Below are 24,106 nucleotides of genomic sequence, written 5' to 3'. Positions count from 1 at the left end.
TCTAAATAATTGTCCTCCATTTTCTCATCAGATTAATAAAATAAGGGGTCCACTTTGATATTGTTTTCCCCTGGCTAACATATAAAAGAAATACAACACAAAGCATATTGAACTTTTTGTTAGATTTATTTTTATATTTTTTTTATTCATGAATATCATAAATGGAATATTAGGACCCTCAAGCCAATGTCTACTTTTGTCTAGAGACATTTTAGCAGTCTGCAATTTAGGATTACATTTATCATAGCTACGTGCTGCTGGAGACAATTTCATTATTAAAAAAGACAAGGAGTTTGTGCTTTGAGATAAAAGCAATTCCTAATCCAATACCAGTTGAGTATACTTCTACCTCCGAGGGAAGCATGGGAAAGAAAAGACTTTGAATAGGAGAACTGTGAATAGATATTCAAGTTTTTGAAAATTAACATACTTTGATATTCTATGCATATTTGCTTCAGATTTTATTGTGAGATAGGTTCCCATGAAGGAAAATTACATTTAAGTTGTTTTTTTTAAATAAATGGTCTATTTTTAAAAGCCAACACATCTCTAAACTTACTATACTGAAAAGGACAAAGGGCAATTCAAAACTGCTTCTAAAGGTGGCTATTAGTAAATATTCAGCTAAATGTCTGAATCTCAAGAATAAAAGAAATGTATTTAAAAAATTTATATTTTTCCTTTTTTCATATACGGTATTACGAGGGCTAATTGAAAAGTAATCAGTTTGTTAGTCTTGGCAATACTGACATCCACAACCATGTTGGATGACCTCCACAAACACGCTTCATTATTCACTTGTGTGTTGCTGATCTTAAACTGTTTCTCCCACGGAAATACAGCAGCACAGCTAATCGTTTTATCACTGTACGCTTGCCATAACATTTCAAAAGCTTCATTCCCGCTCTTCCGAAGCTGAAAGCAAAATCCAATGAGACACCTTTGCTGTACTCTCACAGGATTGTCTTCTTCATCTGCCAAGACGGCATATACAAGGTGCTTCTACTCATTGTGAAGAATAACTGCAGGTTCATACACATCGATGTGTGCCGTTCACAAACACCTGCAAGGCATTCCCATGAAAGAGAAACAGGGACAGTCTCATTACTTTTCAATCAAGTCTCATATATCCCCATTTCAACTGAAAAGACTGTACTTTACAATGAAATTGCATCTCAAATTTCTGGTTTACATGCTAACTCATACCATTACTATAAAGAAGATAACCCAAAGTCAAATTAGTTCTAGTCCACAGTTTAAAAGAACAGTACTTACAGAATCAATAAATAAAATGAAGACTTTCTTCTGAAATTATTAAGCATGAAAATTCATGTCTCCAGAAAATTGCCTATAATAAAGATATTCACTAATTGTTTGTCAGATAGAAATTTCTTGACTAGAATGAAATGTGCTCCTTTATAAAATCTAACAATTATAACCCTATGTAACCCTGTGAATGTACTTAATCTGTTATGAATTTCACTATAATCCAAGAATGGCTGTCATCTGAGACTTTTGACTGGCTACACATTTCCATACCTTTAAATAATTTTCAGTATCTTCTTTTAATAATGTGTTGCAGAGTAATAGCCTGAGAGCAGGAAATTCCTGAAGGATGAAAAATAAGGAAATTATGACCCCAGTTCAGAACTCCTTAATGATTCTCAGACAAACTGATGTCAATTAGGTATATTATATGGAGGCATCAATCTGACCTGACCTTCTCTACTAGGTTTCTCCACATAAGCGTCTCCATATCTCTAGCAACAATAAAATGTTTGACTGGAATGGTCCAGACTCCTGGTCAGTGTTTAGATTCATCAAATACACAGAATATCATTTTAGTTTCCATTCCCTGTAAAATTAGAAAATTGAACTTACTAAAGAATATAGCCTATCAGTCTTGATGTAAGCAATATTCTGCTGAATGATTACAATTGCAAAAGCATGTTCTGCTATTATTAATTAAATGTATTCATTTATGCGATTTGATACATTGGGAAACAAATTAAGAAAGTAAAACATAAATTCCAAAAATGTTTTGAAAGTGTCATTAAAACCGTATGACTGGAAAACAGCTGCAGCATTCGCCTCTCCAAATGGAATTCCTAGGTGCTTGTAACATCCTGAGGTGACATTAAATAGAATTTTCCACTCATCACTATTCTAAATGCTAATTAATTAATAAGCACTTTGGAGATCCAGTTTAGTAAATACTAGTTGATTACCCAGTGGCTTCGCTCACTGAGTGCAAGGGAAAAAAATAAAATGTAGCCTATTAGTTATTAAACAGTAAAACATTAACATTTAAGAAGTAAAGATATATTGAGCACTACTGGAGTGGTTTGGGGTAAACTACATTTTAAAGGCGCTATAACACAATAGGTCAGTAGTACTAACAGCAGCTAAAATGTATTTGGATTATCTCTCGGTAGTAGATCCCTTGTGAAAGGCACTACACGACCGCCATGGTATAGAAATTACATTTTCTATGTGATTGTCCAAATTTCTGCCTAACAACCTTGCACTACATGCCTGTGATTTACTTCTTAAAATAATTCATCACAAAAGAAACCTTGAATGTTGCAGGGTTTTAGTGACCCAAACTCACCTTAAGGGACAGTAATTAGTAGTGCAGGGTAATTTACAAACAGAGTCCTGCTTCGATGGCGCTGATTACACTCATTCACAAAGATTTCCACTCTCCCAGGAGCCGACGGGGCACTTGAAGTGTCACAAACAGTGCGAGAAGAGAGGACGCTACCCGAAACTGCGAATGTTCTCACGCACATTGTTTACAGCTCGCCACAGTTAAAAAGTAGAAAGACGCAAAGCTGTTTTCCTCATCTCTTCTACTATCAAGTACTTCCAACTAAAACAAAGTTACAATGTGGCAGTTTCTGCGACAGTCACGTGGACGAACAAATAAAACTTCTCTGTCAGAACACGCCTGGCAGCGGACGGCTCAGCACTGTAGTCCAGAGAAGAGGGCTGGGAGAGGACGATGCAGGGTGCACTTCTATGGGATAGATTGGCGTGTTTGTGTTTACTTCTTTTCAATATCAGTAAAATAACTCTCACACAAATAATAACAATTTGTAAAGATGATATAAAAATGGCGTCCACAAACGAAGTGATTAGTTCCTGTATTATAATATGTTCTGTGGTCCTACGTAATTTCCATATTGCATGGTCATACGTAATTTCCGTTTCATACGTAATTTCTGCATCGCGTGGTCATACGTAATTTCCGTTTCATACGTAATTTCCGCATCGCGTGGTCATACGTAATTTCCGCTTCAAACGCGAAAAGAATTTTATATATATAGATGGTGAAACGTGATTTGATTTAAAAAAAGAAGAAATCAAGGTAAGCCAGTAATTGTTCTATAAAGTGATTGTATTGAGCTCCTGATAACCAATGGTGGGTTACAAGGAACCATCTTTATTATCAATAAAGAAATCAAGCTAGATGAGGGACTCATAATAAAAATCTCTCGTTTTATTTTTATTTTTTTAATACAGGTGGATCTCAGGTTATGGTGGTCTCAACTGACAACAGTTTTGCAGATATAGACGAGCATATAAAACACAAACATTTTTCTTTTTCATTTATTTTTCAATTAATTTTTTTTCTTAACAATAGGGTGCCTGTATATTTGTCCAAAGTCTTAGTTTCAGGGCCAGACATAATTCTATTTTGATGCAGGCATAATTCTAACGACTTCTACTTAGTAAAAACAAAGGGAAAGTCTATTAAGAATTGTTTTTACTTGATTACATTTTAAAACTGTATCGCCAACTGTCTTATTGATCTTAACTATACACCCCATTGCTGACCATATCTACCTCATCCTTTTAATTCTTGTTCCCAGTTTTCCCTGGGGTTAACCTGTCTTAACTATCGGAAGTAATGAATTAATTATCTAAAATAAAATGTTTTCTCTGTAGGAAACTATGGTTACAGAATTAATTTTATTAAAACATGAACAAACTATGTGATCTTCAATACTTTGTATTTTTATTGTAAATTTAGTGTAAGGTCTCCAGTAGGCTTAAGTTTCATAAGTTGGCTCTGGAGTTTCTTTCAGGGGCATTGAACTACGCATTAAATTACAACAACAAACTGTGCAGATTATCACGGCAGGTAACATTAGAGTACATGCCAATTCAAGTGGCTTGCTTACTAGTACAGAAATAATAAAAACTACCCTAAATTTGTCTGTGGCAACCCTGCAAAGCTGTAAGTTAAATTTCTGAGTGCAATGACTTAAAAAACCCAAAAAACAAATACCATCCACAGCATATGTATGTTATAAATGTTCACACAGTAGAGAACTGTTCTTTTAACATGTCATTTACATTACATCATAAACAAAGGAGAGTTCACGTTTTGTTGTGTTGAAAGTTTATTTGTGAACACACATGACAACAGAAATTCTCTTCATAAGTCACATGGAGACAGTGGATGAAATTTATTTCCAGCATCAATTTTGTAAAAGACTTACACATACAGGTACAGACATTTAGTCTATAGGTTTTATAGGAGAAGAGCTGCACATAGACAACAAACAGGGTGACCAAATAAAAGAATTTCTACAATTATAAAAGTCCCCATGAGATCTAAATAAATTCCAAAGTTGAATTAAGGCTGTAATTTTAATAATAAGTAAAAACAGTGAGGAAAATTTAGATAACGCTATGACAGAGCTAGAACTTTGCACAACAGGTTTAATGCATATCTTTCTACTAAAAGATCATCTAAACGTGTTTTTTCACATGGTTTCTATTATGTTTCAATTTAGAATTGCAGAGATTTTCTTTGTATTTGCTTTTGCACAGAAGCAAGGCCGTGAAATGTTTTATTAGTGGTTTCCATTTGACTTATGTAACTACTAGAGTTCAAAATCTTTCTTCTATGTGAGTGCATAAAACATTTGAGTTGAATAAATGTCTTTATAAATACCTTTATAATATATTGTGTCTGTTTTAGGAGAATTTAACTGGGGGTTACTCCATTGAATGTATTGAAAAAGAACTTACACAACATAAAAATCTGCAGAATTTTTGCATGATTCATCAGCTTACATGGTGTTTACTAAGTGGATAAATGTGGTTTAAATTAATAGTTTGTAGAAGTGCTTCAAAATTATATTGACCCATTTCTGTACAAGTTTAGAAAAGATGAATTTAGAGCAGCTACCTAGTCTCATAAGACCCATTTTTCTCTTTCATGCTCTGTGTTAGATGTATTTAGAAAATGAAATGAACATGATGAATGGAATAGTCTCTTCTCATCTGTAAAATTTCTTATATTCACATTTTCTATGTCTCTGACTAACTTTTTTGCATGACAAGATTGTGGGTGTGCATTTTACAATACATTGGGAAGATCTTTTCCAGACAAACTTGATTATAAAAAAAAAAAAAAAAAAAAATTATGTCCCCAGTACGGGTTAGAGAAGTAGCGATCAACAGAGGGCAGTATACAATATTCACAAGACTCTACAAGGTCCTGAGAACAAAACGCAGGCAGTTTATTGTGTTGCCATTTGGAAAGAAGGCACTAGACACACGTTAATCACGTTTTAGACCCTGGGTATTATAATCCTAGGGGAACAAATGCAATTTGGAAAGGCAGTAGAAGGTTTCTTCTTATTGGTCATGGTCCCTTGGAGGATACTGTGAAGAACAAGATGATTGAAGCAATGCCTGTCTCTTTTCAGTATAGCTGTGGCCCAGAATTGCAGGAGTGTTTGGGGTTGCCTGTGTGAGATCTCAGCATCAAGTCACATGATTTCTACTGTCACAGATGTGCGCTTTGGAGACAGTTTACAGACTCAAATAGATGCAGTTACCCTCTGGAGCCAAGCCGGTGGCCATATTGGTGAGCACCGTATTAAGATCCTGTTCCTCCGATATGAGAACAATATCCTGCCGACTACACCAATGTAAAATAAGCACAGAAACATTGTCAAAGGTTTGGGGGAATTCCCCATATACTGTCGCACAAAAAGAAATTACATCTTTACAGACAGAGTTCAAAAAGGAGCTGTCACAAACAGAAATGAGGGTAGTATATATAAGTGGGTCTGCAGGAAGTGATCTTGAGGGTTGAAACTAGAAGTGATGTTATTGGGTAGTTTCTTCAATTTTGCTGGGAGAGAGGAAAGAAGAGTTACAGGGCAGCACCAAGCCCTGGCTCGGCGGGTAACTGCATCTATTTGAGCCCGTAAATTGTCTCCCAAGTGCACGTGTGTGACACTATACAGCATTCACCTCTTGGGTCATAAAACCTATTCCCAGATACCAGTGAAATGGTCCTGGAGTTAAGAGTGGGATCAGAGGCAAGGGGTTGTGTAACGGGAGGAAAAGACGTCAGTGCTTAACAGAAGGGTTGTGGTAGTTTAATGGAGATAAAGATAGTGTTCCTTCTATACATGTGTGATGGATCAGCTCTTAGCATAATTCATCTTTGCTGTTTTCTTTTTGTTTTTAGTTTGCATTCTTCTTGTATCACTACCTTCCTTTTTCTAGTAAAACTAACTTTCATTTATGCTTTAGGTCTCATTAGTCATTTTTTAATTTAGGAATGACTTGCGAGCGTTGTGGTTCACACCCCATAAAGTATTTACTGCTAAGGAGGAATACAAGGCCTTTACTCCATGGGTGCATTGGTTTCTGTTCTCTTTGAAGCTTCTAGTACTGCTACATCCTTAATGTACCATGATAAACAGAATTACAAACATAATTCGAACTGATGTTTTATTGCTGAATGTTAAAGTTTAAGCATGATGTTCTTTGATTTATTTTCCATGCCTTTTACGTTGCGACTGACTCTTTAGCCTTGTTCCTTTCTTCAGTGGTGTAGATAACATGTAGTATATTATTATTTAGGGCGGCACGGTGGCGCAGTGGTAGCGCTGCTGCCTCGCAGTTAGGAGACCCGGGTTCGCTTCCCGGGTCCTCCCTGCGTGGAGTTTGCATGTTCTCCCCGTGTCTGCGTGGGTTTCCTCCGGGCGCTCCGGTTTCCTCCTACAGTCCAAAGACATGCAGGTTAGGTGGATTGGCAATTCTAAATTGGCCCTAGTGTGTGCTTGGTGTGTTTGTGTGTGTCCTGCGGTGGGTTGGTACCCTGCCCAGGATTGATTCCTGCCTTGTGCCCTGTGTTGGCTGGGATTGGCTCCAGCAGACCCCTGTGACCCTGTGTTCGGTTTCAGCGGGTTGGCAAATGGATGGATATTATTATTTACTTGTTAGATATTATTTGGGTTTTATCTTCAGCTTTTCTTTGGCACACTTTAGCCCAAAAATGAATCAGTACACTGTATTCTTAACCTGTTAATTGTTAAATCCATCCATTATCCAACCTGCTATATCCTAACTACAGGGTCATGGGGGTCTGCTGGAGCCAATCCCAGCCAATACAGGGCGCAAGACAGGAAACAAACCCCGGGCAGGGCGCCAGCCCACCGCAGTAATTGTTAAGTTATTATTGCATTATAGTTAGAAATTAGTGTAAGCACTCTAAGTCTGCACTTAGTGAAACATGCCATACAACAGTAAATTTAAAGTAAATTTAACTACAAAATATTTTTTAAGGGCAGCACAGTGGCACAGTGGGTAGCTCTGCTGCCTCGCAGTTAGGAGACCTGGGTTCGCTTCCTGGGTCCTCCCTGTGTGGAGTTTGCATGTTCTCCCTGTGTCTGCGTGGGTTTCCTCTGGGTGTTCTGGTTTCCTCCCATATACCAAAGACATGCAGGTTAGGTGCATTGGCGATCCTAAATTGTCCCTAGTGTGTGCTGGGTGTGTGCGCCCTGCCCAGGGTTTGTTTCCTGCCTTGTGCCTTGTGCTGGCTGAGATTGGCTCCAGCAGTCCCCCATAACCCTGTAGTTAGGATATAGCGAGTTGGATAATGGATGGAAATATTTTTTAAATAATAAATTCTGAATAAGTGTTTAAAGGAAAAAAATCTCTTTTCCCATGTTGGACTGATTCCTGAATTGTACCCACTGCTGCTGGGATAGACTCTGACTCATAAAATCAAAAATGGATGAATTATGATGACATACGCATTCTCCAACCTGTTCAGTCCAATTCAGGGTCACAGGGTGACGTCTTTGACAATGTAGGAAAACAATGCAGACACAAGAAGAATCTGCAGAGGCCACATGGACACATGGACAAGCATGGGATTTAAACCTGGGAAGCTGGATCCATGAGGTGGCATGGGCTATCCACTACACCACCAGGCCGCCCAACTATTATAAATTGTAGTTCAGTTCAATCAGTATGTATAAATTGGAAATTGAGGCTTCTATTTCATTATGCTGTGTTAAATTATATATGATGTTTGTCTTCTGTATAGTAATCTGAAAGCAGGTTTTTATGTAAGATTATAGGTAGAGCATGAACATTTTATTAAACTACTTTATAAGGCATACAAAATTCAGACTTTCTCAATCATTTCTTTACTCTTTTATCATCAAGCTATTAGGTGCATGGAAGTCATGTTAATTTCCTGTACATAAACCACATTCAGCAGTTGTTTGACTGCAACACTGAAACATTAATAATCTTTAAATCAGCAACTAATAAAGTCACTTTTTAATAATGTGATAGCAAATCATTTATTTTCTGAGCATATCCAGCTTATCACCACCATAAGTTATAAAAGCTTAACACAGTTGCTCTACAGGTTTTTGTGCTGTCCCCAGCGTCATACATTTTGTTCACAAACAAGTGTGAGCTTCACGGCCGACTCACACATTTTTTTAAATGTGCCGATGACTTTGCACTTTTCAAGGAACAGCTCAGATGCTCTGGACAGCATTTATTAATATTGTTCTGAATTAATTAAGCATGCTGAGCCATTGTTAACCTTTTTATATTTCAGTATTTTTAAGTGATTTCTTCATATTAAATTCCTTTCTCTATATGCTGACTAGATTGATATGAGTATGAGAGTTCTGACAGATTTTTAATAAGATGTAGCACCATATGATTGTATGTAATTTACTGATTGCAATACAATACTTAAAATCAATAAAATATTTTTTTAAATATTTACAATTTATCCCAGGAGTGGTTAAAATAATGAGATATTAGATTTTCCTAAAGATATGCAAAAAAATATTTCTTTAAAAGCTAAAGAAAATTAAAAGATGGTCAATAGTTTCCCACGCACTTAAATAAAAGGAGTCAGATCTTGTATGAAATTCATTATCAACGGAAATGTTCTAGCTAAGGTTCAGAAATGTCAGTTTGTTACATATACCAACCAGTTTCTGCTTTTTCTGGATTTTTCCCTCATTAAAAACAATACAGCAAAGAATATATGTGATTTTAAAGTAGCAAGTGACAGATATTTTTAAAAGCCAAATATGAAGATTACACTGGCATAGCAGGATTCTAAGCATTAAAAGGCAAACAACCAGCAACCAAGACAGAAAGTTAACTCAAACTGGTAATCAGAAAGCAAGCAAAAAAAAGTGAAAATTGCGTAAAACAGAAAGTAGTCTACCTCATTCTCCACATCCAATAGCACCTGAATACATCACAAACAAATAAACCATGAAAACTTGAAACAAACAAGAATTAAAAACTGAAACTGAGACAGGTGCGATGGGATTTAAGGTGGGCCGGATCTATGAGTTTTTTCGTAGGCTCTGGTAATTCTAGTGTTAAAGCACAATGTCCCTGTCACTGCACTGAGGCCTTGAGATCCACACACAGACAACATGGTAAGCACCCCTGCTGACCTCACCAATGCCTCTTCCTTCTTAATTGATGAAAAATAGAAGAGCATATAATAGAGAGAGGCAGTCCTTTTAGGAGCGGAACAGAAAAGTAATAAGAGAGTTGTACGATGATATAAATCTGTAAAAACACAGAAAGAAAATGTCTACTATTAGGAAAGGTTGGGTGATAATCAGTAGCAGACCAATTAACATTACAATTCAGAATCTTTTCTTTGCATAAATCAGTGCTATTGTTAATATTCTAATTACAGATTTTCTTTTGAATTAGGTAGTTTGAATGTAAATGCACTAGTGTGTGATTGTCATACTTAAAAGAATTTTTAACATTGTGTATTAAGTAGCAGTGTGAGTGGTCACACATGGAGGAAAGTAAAAAGTTAAATACAAATAGATATTTTAAAATGACTAGAATATTGATTTATGTGCAAACATATATTGTGCTTTTAAAAACCAAAAACAAAGATGTGACTGATGTGAGGCTCTCAACTTCTAACAGCACAATTCAACTGGAAATACACATCAATGTAATTTAGCAATGATTCACCTGTGCCTTGATGCTCTGGATTGATTTGCACTTTACGTAGTCAGCATCTTATGAGCTTGCCAGTGCAGTTATTTGCACATGAGTGCAGTCTGTTAAACTTGTGCTGTTTATAAAGCATAAGGAACATTATCCACTAAAACCAATAAAACCCTGGTAAAGAATAAATGCATTTTACATAGTTTTAAAATGGCAGTAATTTAAAAAAAAACTCCTCCTTGATTGCACAAATTTCACAATGGCTGGAAAACACCATAAAAATATCAAGGAACCACTTTAGAGCAAGGCACACTCTGCAGACGTCCCAACATACAGATGCTTTTCCAAGATTCTCTGCATTGCCAACACTGCAAAGCAATGTGCTGGATGTAAAATGTGTACTGGTCAGACATTTGCTGTGGGAAGTTGACTTGGTAATTTATTACTTCAACCAAATGCATGTACTGTCATTTTTCTGCAAATCTATATCTCTCATAGAAATTGTTGTCAGGAAATGCCAAGGGGTCTGTCCTGTCCTTTAACAATCTTGGTACTGGTGGTATAAAAGCCTGACTTGCAATACAAGCTTCTTCATCCACTACTTTTTCAAAGAATGAGCACACTATAACTGATAATAAATGGTCATTGAGAGCAAACAGACTTTTGTATATTGAATGTAACGATAAATATTCATCTGATTCAGTATTTTTAATAAAAAGTGTTTCTATTTTACTGAAAGACAAAATAGATTTAGTGTTCATGTTATCTTACTAGGGAAAAAGAGAACAGTATGGACCAGTCAGTAATCCGCTTAATTCTGAACAGGGTCATGGGGGCCTAGTGGAGCCTATTCCAGCTTAGGGAGCAAAGGAGGAACACACCCTAGAGAGAGGGTGCCAGTCCATCACAGAGCAAACACACACACACCACAAGCACACACCAGGGCCAGTTTAGGATTTCCACTTCACTTAACCTGCATGTCTTTGGACTGTGGGAGGAAACCAAATTAAAAAGAAAATATAGATGTATGCAATTCATTTTGGAATAGCGCAATGCAATCTATTTTATATACACATAGCTATGTTCTAGAAATATTTTAGTCTTTATAATTAGATAATATTAAAACAAATACTACCATGACATATATATCAAAAATGACAATTGGCTTTACTCCTAATCATTTTTTGTGCTAGTGGTATAAAGGCTCTGTGTGGTACATGAGCTCCATATTTGTAAGATTTTCAAGTAAAGTAGCACATCATGGTTGATCCTAAAATGTCTTGTGGCAATGTCTTCTTGTATATTACAGTTCTCTGAATATCCAAGTACTATGTATTATTAGAAATTTACTGATTCAGAATTGTTATTTTCAATAATGATGATTTTTATGGTAATGCAACACACTTTGATGACCTATTTTTATTACTATGTTGTATATTTTGCTAGCTGCACTACCCATCTAAGATGGGTTGAAATCTAAGTAATTAATGTAGACCTTAGTGTTAATGTTTGCAGTGCACCATACAACACATTTGTCTCTGTTATATGCCATTTAGAATGGGATTCAAATGAGAAGTGTTTTCTGATACATTGGAATAGCTGCTGTACGAACACACAAACACTTATGCTTTTATTAAGGCGGATCTTTAGGATGAATGATATAATAATTTAAATGTGATATATTTAAATTATGCACATAGGTCATGACCTCTAGTGATGAGTGAAATCATAACAGCTCATTCCAAAGTGGTTGTACAAGAATAAAAAGAAAACCAAAAGTACAGAATGTAATTGTTTTTTATAGAACCATGTCAGATTTCATGTGCTGAATTTTAAAATACTCCGTAGTACAATATTGTGTTTCAGTCTGGTCCATGTGATTGCTGTCTCTGGGAGTCCCAAAGCAAGCAAGTTCCAAACTGTACTTCCAAAAAATGCCCACTTGAGGGGGAAATCCCATCAAAACCCTGTGCTAGACACAAAAGGGCCTTGTAGAATCTTTATAAAATAAAAGTTTAATATAACAAAAAATGTTCTTCAATAACAACAAAGTTCTGTGGAGCACAAAAGCAAAAGGATTTGCCCTAAAAAATAAGGTGTGGAGGATTGCCGGCCCTCACCCCCAGGCCGCCAGGAGGAGCTCTCCCGACAGCATGATCGTGCCCCGAGTTCCAGCAGGGTCTCATGGACTATGTAGTGTTTATACACAGCCCTGCTGGATACCTTGGGGGCCACGGGGAGTCGCTGTAGGGGGGCTCGCGGACTCTTATGTGCCCTATAATCCGGGAGTACGTCACGGTCACGTGACAGGAAGGAACAACGTGCTCCCGGGTTGAAGAAAAGGACCGTTTACCCTGACCCGGAAGGGATAAGGAACTGTGGACTGATTGGACAGGAACACCTCCAGGTCAGGGTGTATAAAAGGATTGTGGGAAAGCCCAGACATTGAGCTGAGCTGGGAGGTAGGAGGGCGAAGTGTCTGGGCGAGGAGGATTGGTTTGTGAGAGTTTATTATTGTAATTATATGAGTGTGGAGTGGAGGGTGCTTTGTGCACGTCAAGACAAAATAAAGAAGTCTTGTACTTTTATCCAGTGTCTGGAGTGGTACCTGAGGGTGTTAGAGGTGGCTCCACGCCTCTACTGCTACAAAGGTAATACAATGAAAGCAAAGTCCCAATACAGTAAGCAAAAAATGAAATCAAAAACAAAGCATGCAGTCAAAAATTCAGAGAATCAAATAAGCACCGTAGAATGCAAAGCACAAAAACTCTCCACTCACTGGTAAATTCAAAATGAACCACAAAGAACTGTGGGTAATCCTCTGGATTTATTGAGCAGAGTGCAGTTCCTGGAGGTGATTGGCAGGTGGCCCCACGTCTTGGGGAACCACCCACAAAATATATGGAACAGAACAGAGGCAAAGAAAATATATCAGATTGTCAACAACAGTAACATTAACAAAAATAAATGGCTCAACAAAGAACAAAAAGGACAAAAAAACAGACTTTGAACTCCAGCCAGGGGAGGAACCCTGGCTGAAGTATAACAGTGATCAAGATCAAGATAAAAGACATGTTTAAAATACCAAGTAGAGTGACTGAGGCCAATCAAACATCTTTGAAATTTTAACAGGCCTTGTACTAATAAGCTTCATCATTCTTTAATGTTCCTGTTCATCCTGTGCAGTTTATGTCTCAGCGATTTGAAAAGTAATACCTTCCTACACTACAGAACAAAACAACATAATACAAAAACTAATATTCATATTGAGTGGTTTGGTATTTTAGTAGCAAAGAATATCTCAGCAAGATTGGTAGCATTTATTTTGGTTTTCATGTGAACATTTTTCAGGCAAAGGCAACCTGCTCCCCCAAAGGACTTACTTTTAATATTTGTGTTGAGGATTCTTATAGTGTACTCCTCACCATTACATCAAAGGAACAATTAAATGCAAAAAGAGTTATGCGTTATAGTCTGCCATAAGCAGAGGCATAGATTGAGGAAGCAAATGTAAACACAGGAGTGCCCAGCATTCTAGCAGTAGAAGAACTTAGGCTGCTCGATCTTAAATCTGCAGCTGGTCATCTGGTTAGCCTAGCTGATTTTTGAGTCTTCAGGCACTTACCTTCCTTAACAAAAATCACTCATCTGAGAGTTTCTCCCTCCCTAGGTAGTGGATACAGCACACTAGTGGAATTGTATGAACACAGCAATGAGGAGGATGCCTTGACACTAAAAGCTCTGAGGCATATAATCATCAGACTGAGAGCTGATATGAAGGAAGTGAAAAGCTTAAGTAAATGGACCAAGTACAGAATTAACATAGTGATGTCTAAAACTGAATCTAAATTCACCAGTACAGAATATAAAATAATGGAGATTGGTGCCATAGATGATATAAAGAGTATGCTAACATCCAGCAGTGGGTAGCGCTGCTGCCTCGCGGTTAGGAGACCCGGGTTTCGTTTCCCGGGTCCTTCCTGCGTGGAGTTTGCATGTTCTCCCCGTGTCTGCGTGGGTTTCCTCCGGGTGCTCCGGTTTCCTCCCACAGTCCAAAGACATGCAGGTTAGGTGCATTGGTGATTCTAAATTGTCTCTAGTGTGTGCTTGGTGTGTATATGTGTGCCCTGCGGTGGGCTGGCACCCTGCCCGGGGTTTGTTTCCTGCCTTGCGCCCTGTGTTGGCTGGAATTGGCTCCAGTAGACCCCCGTGACCCTGTAGTTTGGATATAGTGGATTGGATAATGGATGGATGGATGGTGACCAATATAAACATTTCTGCTGTAGATTTTGAAATTTTGAGAATATCTGCAGACATTTCTAAGAAACCATTGTAAAACTTCATTACAGCAAGGGCTTTACAGGAAGTCCTTAAGTTTGATAAATATCACTGCATACATTCGGGGCTTTACTGTCAAACTACAAGAAACAGAAAATTACATTGCGCAGCACTAAAGAGAACAAAGAGGACCTATAAGAAAAGCGTATACTTGTGCATATTTTTTAAGAGAACTGTGTACAATAGTATTAAGCAGTTGCTACTCATGTTAGACATTCAGTTATGGTCTGGTCTAAAATTCTAGTTCAAGGAACTGCATGTACATATGACCCGCCTGAAGAGACAGAGAAGTCTGTAAAAACACTCCTGCCAGATTTATTGCATAATTGAGTACAACAAATAAGAAAAGGAGAAAGAAAGGATGGAAGGACAAAAGTAATAAAAAAATGGTTAAAGAAAACAGTAATGGGTGTGTTAAAGTGAGCAGAAGATCTAATTTTTAATTGCAGAGAAGGAAATGGGAAAAAGAAGAAAGGAAAAGAAAAGATAAAATACAGTTAAAATATTGTTGATTCTGATATTGACAAAGTTAATGTTTTAAATCGATAGCATCCTGCATTCTTTGATCACAGTTTTTTCAACTATGCCCTCTTGTTAAGGAGCTTAGAATTTTAAATAGCACTATTCCAGTTTGAAACTGGCAAATCAGCCCTTTATGAATACAAGATGAAATATTTATTAACCTTTATTTCCACATATTCCGATGCTTCTCGGGAGATATTGGTGGGAATATGTACTTAAGGGCAGAAATTAAAAAAAAAAATATGAGCACTGCAAACGGAATTCAAATTATTGATCACAACAGAAACAGAACAGGTCAGGGACTGATGTTGAATGAGTAGGCCTGGCTCACAATCTCCATTCCAGTTCATCCCAAAGGTGTTTGATGGGGTTGAGGTCAGGGCTCTGTGCATGCCAGTCAAATTATTCCACACCAAGCTCATCCAACTTTGTCTTTATGGACCTTGCTTTGTGCACTGGGGCACAGTCATGCAGGAATAGAAAAGGGCCTTCCCCAAACTGTTTCCACAAAGATGGATGCATAGCGTTGTCCAAAATGTCTTGTTATGCTGAAGCATTAAGATTGCCCTACATTGGAAGTAAGGAGCCTAGACCAAACCCTGAAAAACAGCTCCACACCATTGTCCCTCCTTCACCAAACTTCACAGTTGGTACAATGCAGTCAGGCAAGTAACATTCTCCCAGCATCTGCCTAACCCAGACTCATTCACTAAAAACTGACTGCCAAACAGAGAAGCACGATTCATCACACCATAGAACATGTTTCCACTGCTCAGTGGCGGTGTGCTTTACACCACTCCATCCAACACTTAGCATTGGAGATGGTGATGTGAGGTTTGCATGATTCTGCCTGGCCATGGAAATCCATTCCATGAAGCTCTTGCAACACAGTTAATGCCAGTGGAAGATTGGAACTCTTCAGCTATGGAATCAGCAGAACGTTGGCGACTTTTACGCACCATGAACCTTAGCAGTCGTTGACCCCACTCTGTGATTTTATGTGGTCTTCCACTTCATGGCTGAGTTGCTGTTGTTCCTAAATACTTCCACTTTCCAATAATACCACTTACAGTTGACCATGGAATATCCAGCAGGGAAGAAATTTCACAAACCATCTTATTGCAAAGATAACATCCTATCACAGAACCATGCTTGAAGTCACTGAGCTCTTCAAAACAACCCATTTTGTTCCACAGATATTTGTAAATGTGGACTGCATGGCTAGGTGATTGGTTTTATACACCTGTGGCAATGAGTCTCATACATGATATGGAACTTAATGTGGAAGAAACTTAAAGTCTCACATGCCACCATTAGTTGCACCTATGTTAACCATCTTTTCTAATCAAACTTACAAAGTTTCAAACTTTGCTAAACGATACCTGCCAAGCTTCCCTAATATCTCTTTAATATTGATTGTTGAATAATGAAAGTGTATAACAGAAAAGCTCGATAATATACTGAAGCATCTTTTAGAGGTCAAAAGTTTTAGAACACCTCAGTTTTTTCCATTTTTTCTTCAAATGTAATCAGTTGAAATGCAATTTCTCTAAATGAAAGGCCTACACTTTTAACATTAATAAAGCTCTGTCTCGTTTCATTTGTTAATTGTTGTTTATGTGCCATTATCACTGGAGTTTACAACTTTCTAGGATGCAGAAGGTGTAGTAACACAGTTTGTTCCATCTCTGCTTTAAGACAGTTAGAGAGTTTTTAAGTAATCAACAGAAGTTGGGACACCTGTGTAAATTATTTACTTCAACTTGCAAGGCTTAATTTACTTTAACTGGTGCAGGTAGGTTGTAATCTATTAGTTGTTCCATGAAGGAGGCCCATTTTTGTAATATTCTGATATTTCCTTTTTTTAGTTTTTGCTAACCTAAACCTTAAATTTAAACAGCTGCCAGTTTATTGCTTACTTTTTCACCATTTATGTCATTCATTGCATTTCAGCTGATTAAATTTGAAGAAAAACTGGAAAAACCAAGATGTTCTAAAACTTTTGACCGGTAGTGTATGTGCCATGTGAAACCCAATACTTGACAATTTCTGGCATACATTTCCTTTCCAGTGCTGTGGCCTCTTACATCAGGGGTGTCAAAACATTTTTCAAGGAGGGCCAGATTTGATAATGTGAAAGTGCCCGAGGACCAACAGCACCTGACGACATTATTTTAAACAATAAAAGATGCATATGAATATTCTGTTATATAATGTTGTCATTTTCACACAGCAAAAGAAAAAAAAATATGCAAATGTAAGCATTTAGATATACTGATCACAGAATACAAGTTATCTGAATTTCTAGCAGAAGTTGAAAACATTCAGAAAATCTGTAAAATACAGCTGTGTCTAATTCTGATAACAGAGCAACAGGTAAGTTATTGACACTAATGTGAAGGGTGAAACAGATCTGGATTTCAGTACACAGGTCAGGTCTGGTTCGAGAGCAGTAGTAGACATGCGTAAAATATCACATAGGTGGGAGTCACTAAGTCTTGTTCTCAAGTGGTTCTTGTTTAAGTTCAGAACAGAGAAAGTCTGCTCACACAAATATGTAGAGCCAAACAAGCTCAACATTTTATTTGCAAATGTTCGCATTTCTGGAAACTTGCTTTTATCCAATCAGCTAGAGCTGATTGAGCTTCAGTGTGACAATGAGTGTCGTAGCCATGCTGCTGTCGGCTACGGCACTCATTGTCACACTGAAGCTCAATCAGCTCTAGCTGTAGGTGAGCTGGAGCCTCATCAGGGTATACGCTGAAGGGAGAAGAGAATAGCAACAAGTCCTTTTCAATTGTGGCAAAATCTCGAAAAGCGGTCGTTGAACTCGCTAGCAAGAGATGCGATGATTACTGCATACCTCTTTGGTTGCACACCCATATTACCAACCATGACATCTGGGGAATGTGTGGTGCAGGGCTCCGTTTGTGACAAGTGTCTCTGGAAAAGTTGCAGTTTCATTTTAAAGGCCTTTATGTGTGAATATAGTTGGCTCACTACTGCATTTTGTCCTTGAAGGCTAACGTTCAGCACATTCAGATGCTTTGTTATGTCAACCAAAAAAGCCATGTCTGCTATCCACTCAGTATCTGACAGTTCTTGCATTGGCTGTTTCTTTTCAGCCAAATACTGTCCAATTTCCCCTTTAGGAGAGAAAAATTGCTGCAGTGCTGATCCCCTGCTAAGCCATCTAACGTCGTTGTGATATATTACATCTCCATATTCAGCCTGGATGTCAAGCAGGAACTGCTGGAACTGGCAGTGGTATAGAGCTTTAGAATGGATGAAATTAATTGCCTTTACCACTGGATTCATGACATGATCAAATCTTAGATGTCTGGCGCAAAGAACCTGCTGATGAATGATGCAATGGAGTTTAACAGCGTCGCCTCCTTCGTCACTGACTTTGTTACAGATTAGCGTGGACAATCCACTTTGTTCACCAGCCATGGCAGGTGCACCATCTGTAATAATCCCACTAAGCTTGCTCTATGGTAGTTTCATGTCATCAACAGCTGAACAAACATTATGGAATAAATCAGTTCCTTTTGTTTGGCCTTTGAGGCTTTTGAGGTCCAGCATCTCTTCTGTTATGTTTATGTCACCATCAATACCTCTAAAAAAAATCAGTAACTGAGCAGTGTCTGATGCATCTGTGCTTTCATCGCAGGCTAAAGAAAAAAAATCTAAATCTGTTGACTTGTTTCCCAGTTGTCTTCTAACATCTGATGACAGCTCTTCAATTCTCCGTGCCACACTGTTACGAGCGAGGCAAATGTTGGCAAAGTCTTTCTTCTTTTCAGGGCAAATGTGTTCTGCTATTTTCATGACACAGTCTTTAACAAACTCGCCTTCTGTAAAAGGTTTTCCATGTTTAGCAATTAACATAGCCACTTCATAGCTAGCTTTGGTGATGTTTTCATTTGACTCATGGGCCCTCGTTGCTTCACCTTTTCAGCACAATCTCTGATAGCTTGTCATATGTACTAGCATGTTTTGTCTCATAGTGTCTCTTCACATTATATTCCTTATATAAAGCAACAGTCTCGTGGCAAATTAGGCAGACACAGTTGTTTCAATTTTCAGTGAAAAAATATTGTAACTTCCACCTTGCCTGGAAGCGGCGCCCTTCATTATCAACTTTACTTTTTTTACTTGCTGTAGCCATGACAGTTGTAAGGTCACAGCAAATTTTACACAACCATACAGTGTACCTTCAAACTGGCAGCGTACACCTGCAGAATCCTCGGTGTTAAACCCTCCCAAGTCCCACAGCATCACACGTCCAGCGAGAGCTGTGATTGGTCCAACATTCAATCTTTTTTCTGTTTGAGGTTTTATGGCAGTTGGCAGACTCTGATATAAAGTGCTGCCACCATGAATTCAAAAGAGAAACTGCATGTTGAATTGGTATGATTTATTTATTCTGTTTGTGCATGAGGGCCAAAAATAACACATTTTGAGACAAAAGGTGCGGGCCATATAAAATCCGATCTCAGGCCGGACTTTGGACATGCCTGTCTTACATAGTTCCTTTGATTTCCTGTTGTACCAGTTATGACTTCATTATATCCAAATGCATTTAATAAAGTACAAGTCAGTTTAGATTATGAAAATATATTTACAATTTGTTTGGTGGAAGTTAAGTAATGAATGAATATTTACACCATACAGAAACAAGACATGAATGGATAACAGTTAAAAAAATAATTCAGTTATGCTTTTTATGTTTTCTATGGCAAACTGTTATGTTGAAATATAATTAAATTTGTTTATAAAAGAATTATGTTCTGCACAATCCTTCACTGTCAGAGTTTCACAGTTACAAAATTTAACTTACATATAAGTATAGAATAAAAACAATTATACTCTCCAAAATCCTTTATGGACAGAGATCCATAAGCACACAAATCTTAAGTTTAAGTTTGATCAGAAAGAATTATGGCCATGGTCACACACAAACGGATGATGGTTAAGTCTGGGCTTTTTAAACATTAACATGTCTAAAGGATTCTTCAATGTTATGAATATATTCTAATAAAGAAATGGAGTAATGTAGAATGACAATACACTATGTGTTCGTTGAACATGCAAGTAAGGCTATCAGTGTACACGTAACAATACTACTGCTACTGCCAGATTTAAAGAACAGGTGCCATTTCTAAAATCATCCAAGTTTCTTAAATACAATATTGCCTATTTTTCATTCATAATACCTTTTTTTATCTTTAAATTGATATAGGACAAAAGATCACTTCAATCGTTACAAAGATATTAGTGCTGGATGTTCAATATTCTCAGCTTTTTTAACAAAGTTCATAATAACTTGGCATATCCATATAGCTCTTGCAACAATTATAACAGTGTAAATTTTATGCAAAACTAAGTTTTCATATTTCCATTTCTTTAACAATTACTATGCTTCTTCTGTAAAAATAAAACTTTTCAATTAGTATACTATATTAATTATTCTCATTTAGAAAGCAATCACTTAATTATTTCTTATAAATGATACAAATTTGTTATTTTCTTATTTTGGCTCTGACAATGGTTATAGATGTTACACATTCTTGCAATAAAGAAAATATAAGCAGTATCTCTACACCAGTGCTTCCCGAGTTTTGTGTCATGGAACTCCTGTGGCTAGTTTTACAATCAGTGATTCTTCTTTCTTCTAATTGATCTCACTGATGGTCTTTTATTTTTCATCTCTTATTCTGCACTCAGAACAATAGTGTCAGATTTTATTTTACGTATAAATGATTTACGAATATTTTTATTTTTCCTTAGCACTTATATCTATTTGTTAGTTCTCCATCATTTTGCCTTTTCTGCTCCCTTAATTGTATCCTAATAATGATGATTAATGGACAAGCAGAGCTGACAGGAGGGCAAACAACATGGAATGCCAAAAGGCTGTGACTCCTTCAGTGCCATACTCAGTAAAATGCCCATTAATAATAATAATAACTTTATTTATATAGCACCTTATCATACATTTACATGCAACCCAAGGTGCTTTCCACAGATTAACCAACAAAAACAGAGATATACCACATTTACTTGGATTATTATCGTCAATCAATACTGCGATAATTTCTAACAAATGTAAGTATACTAAATACAAAATCAACCAGGTATTGTTAAGCAAACTTTAACAACTAAAGTGCAAAACAAACCTTCACTCTTATCAGAATAAAGTATTCTAATTAAAATATGTATACATTTATACATTAAGGTTGACAATAGAACAACCAGATCTATTTGATATATAAATAAATAAATATACATAGTATGTATCTGCATCTTACCTAGACAACCCATTTAGTAGAAAGAGTTTGATGTTATTCAAGTTAATGAAAAGATACAAAAGCAAATTAAACAGTCCACAGCAGTTTTAGTTGATATATAATGTAGATGAAATTCTTGATTCCTGAATGTGAATGGTTGTCCAGGTGACATGGAGGAGAGGAAAACAAAAAACTCCTACGATGACCATAGGAGAAAGATAAACTTCTGGAGGACCACAGTCAGAAAACAGGAATGAGCAGATCAAATAGTAGGTCTGATGGTAATCAGTTTCTGCATCATAAAAGTCAGAATGACGTAGGCCAGCTGGTCAACCACCCTCCACTGGACATTATAGTAAAATAAAAACAGAACACATGTAAAAGAGGAATGAAAAATCATGATGAATTAAAAAAATATATATATTAAAAAATGTGTTTAAAATATTTATTTCCATGTAATATATAGAAATCCTTGCTACATTCCAATAAAACTTCAAATGCTTAGTTTTTTAATTTCTGTATTGATACCAAAACACAAAAACTGTGAAATAACAGATTGCCTAAATAAGGTTGTCCAATTAAAAGCAGAAGTTGGTTGGATCATAAGCCTGCAGCCACAGTGAGTCCCCAGGACTAAATTTGGGAATCACTGCAGTATCCCCAGCCACCCTCTTTCAGAAATGTCCTCTTTAGACGACTTTAGGCAACAGTGTGGAATGGACCTTTTTATCACCATCTCTGATAATGAATGAAAATCAGACATTGACTGGATATACTTCTCATCAGTCTGGGCAAAGAATGGCATGATTACATTTAAAATTGTATACCTGCATACAGTTTTTCCCCAAGTGAAGCCAAGACGTTAATTTTGAGCGATGCTGTCACGCACCTGTGTTTTGTGGCCATATGGTTTGGGACAATCTCACACTTAGGCGATAGCCAGAAAACATCTTTGTCTTCTTGTCCGGCAGTATTGGAATCAATATTACTCCTAATCCACTTAAAGCTGTGTTTGGTAGATTACTGAATGGAATAACATTGTACAGTGAAAACTCATGTGTGATATCTTATACTGCATTACAAACTCGTTGCCTTATGCTTTTCATTTGGCAAGTAAGTAATGGCCAATCCCTTTCCATTGCTGGACACCTGGGTGATGGATGGTATATAAGCTTCATTTGGTAAGAAATACTGTATTAATTATAGCATACTCAGTGATTTTTTAACAAACTTAATTATGGGGGAAAATTAAGCATTTTCTTTTATCTCACTTTATACTTCTCTTTTTTCTAATGTTTCTCTTATTGAATTCTAAGGCACACAACTCTAACTAAATTTTTCAAAAAAAAGTTCTTCTTGGCCATGAACTTTGCATTATAAACATGGAAGTGCCTGCAGATTTACTCAATATATATAACATAGTGTATCATATCAGATAATGTTTTTTCAAACATAGTTTTAATAATCTTAAACTGTGGTTGTCAATGAATGCAACCAGCAGGCAAACTGGTGTTCTAAGAACCATGTTTGAAGCAATACTGCTCATAGCATTTTACAATCATTTTTTTTTTTTAAATAACTTCTTGATATATACCTTTTTTAAGAATAACATATTAAGAATCCACTGTTATTCAGGTGACTTTTAGTTATAATCCCAGCTCTTTTAGTGATGTGAATGTCATTTAACTTTTTGCATGAGTGAATGATAAGCAGGCCCCAAACTCTGCTACTGATGGCATTTCTAATCCCTTGCACAGTTCCATTTGAATTTTTTCAGTTAATCTTTTTCAAATGTGTGTTTAATTCAGTTTAATTCATTCTGTGCTATCTGTCATTTGAGAATTGTCTGCTGTAGGTCCAAAAGAATGCATTAAATTTCATCCCTTTTTTCATTACATAAATGTATAATAGAATAGGTTAGCACATATGACACAAACACATTATACTTTATTTATTTCCATTCTTCACTCCAACATTTATCTCATCACAGAGTGATAATTGCTTGTACTTTAAGTACAATAGGCATTAACAAAAGTGTTTGTGTTTTTAGTATGTTTAAACAGAAATAAATACACTTCTATATTAAATAGTTTAATTGCCTTTTTGTGTGAAAATATACTTTAAAAGGTGTATTTTTAGGATTCTGGAGGATCCTAAAAGTGGCTTGGAGTAGCAAGAAATTCAGGCTGAAATTCAGCGTTTGAATGTGGAGAGTTATGACGATATTTCAGAAGAAGATGACATGACTGTATTTGGATAAGTGTATATTGTTGTACATGAATAAATATAAGATATCCCCTGAAAATAAGCCCTAGTGCATCTTTTGGAGCAAAAATTAATATAAGACCACTTTCTTATTTTCGGGGAAACAAAGTATAGCTATAAATAAATCTCAGGGCCAGAGTAAAGCAAGCTATTGAGGGGATTAGGCCACCATACACCCCCTAGTAATTCACTATATCAGAATCAGAATATCTATACTGTATTGTCATTGTAATAAATACAATGAAATTAGGTGCAGTGCCTGCGGTGTCAAAATATAAATAAATATAATTACAAAAGGATAAGAAGAAATAAGGTAGAACACAAACATTCAATATAAGAAATTAATTGCACATGAACACTATTGCACAAGATGTCATCTATTGCACTGCTGCATTGGAGGTGATTAG

This window comes from Erpetoichthys calabaricus, chromosome 2 (assembly GCF_900747795.2).
Source record: "Erpetoichthys calabaricus chromosome 2, fErpCal1.3, whole genome shotgun sequence".
NCBI lineage: Eukaryota > Metazoa > Chordata > Cladistia > Polypteriformes > Polypteridae > Erpetoichthys > Erpetoichthys calabaricus.
This window is presented reverse-complemented; position numbering follows the sequence as displayed.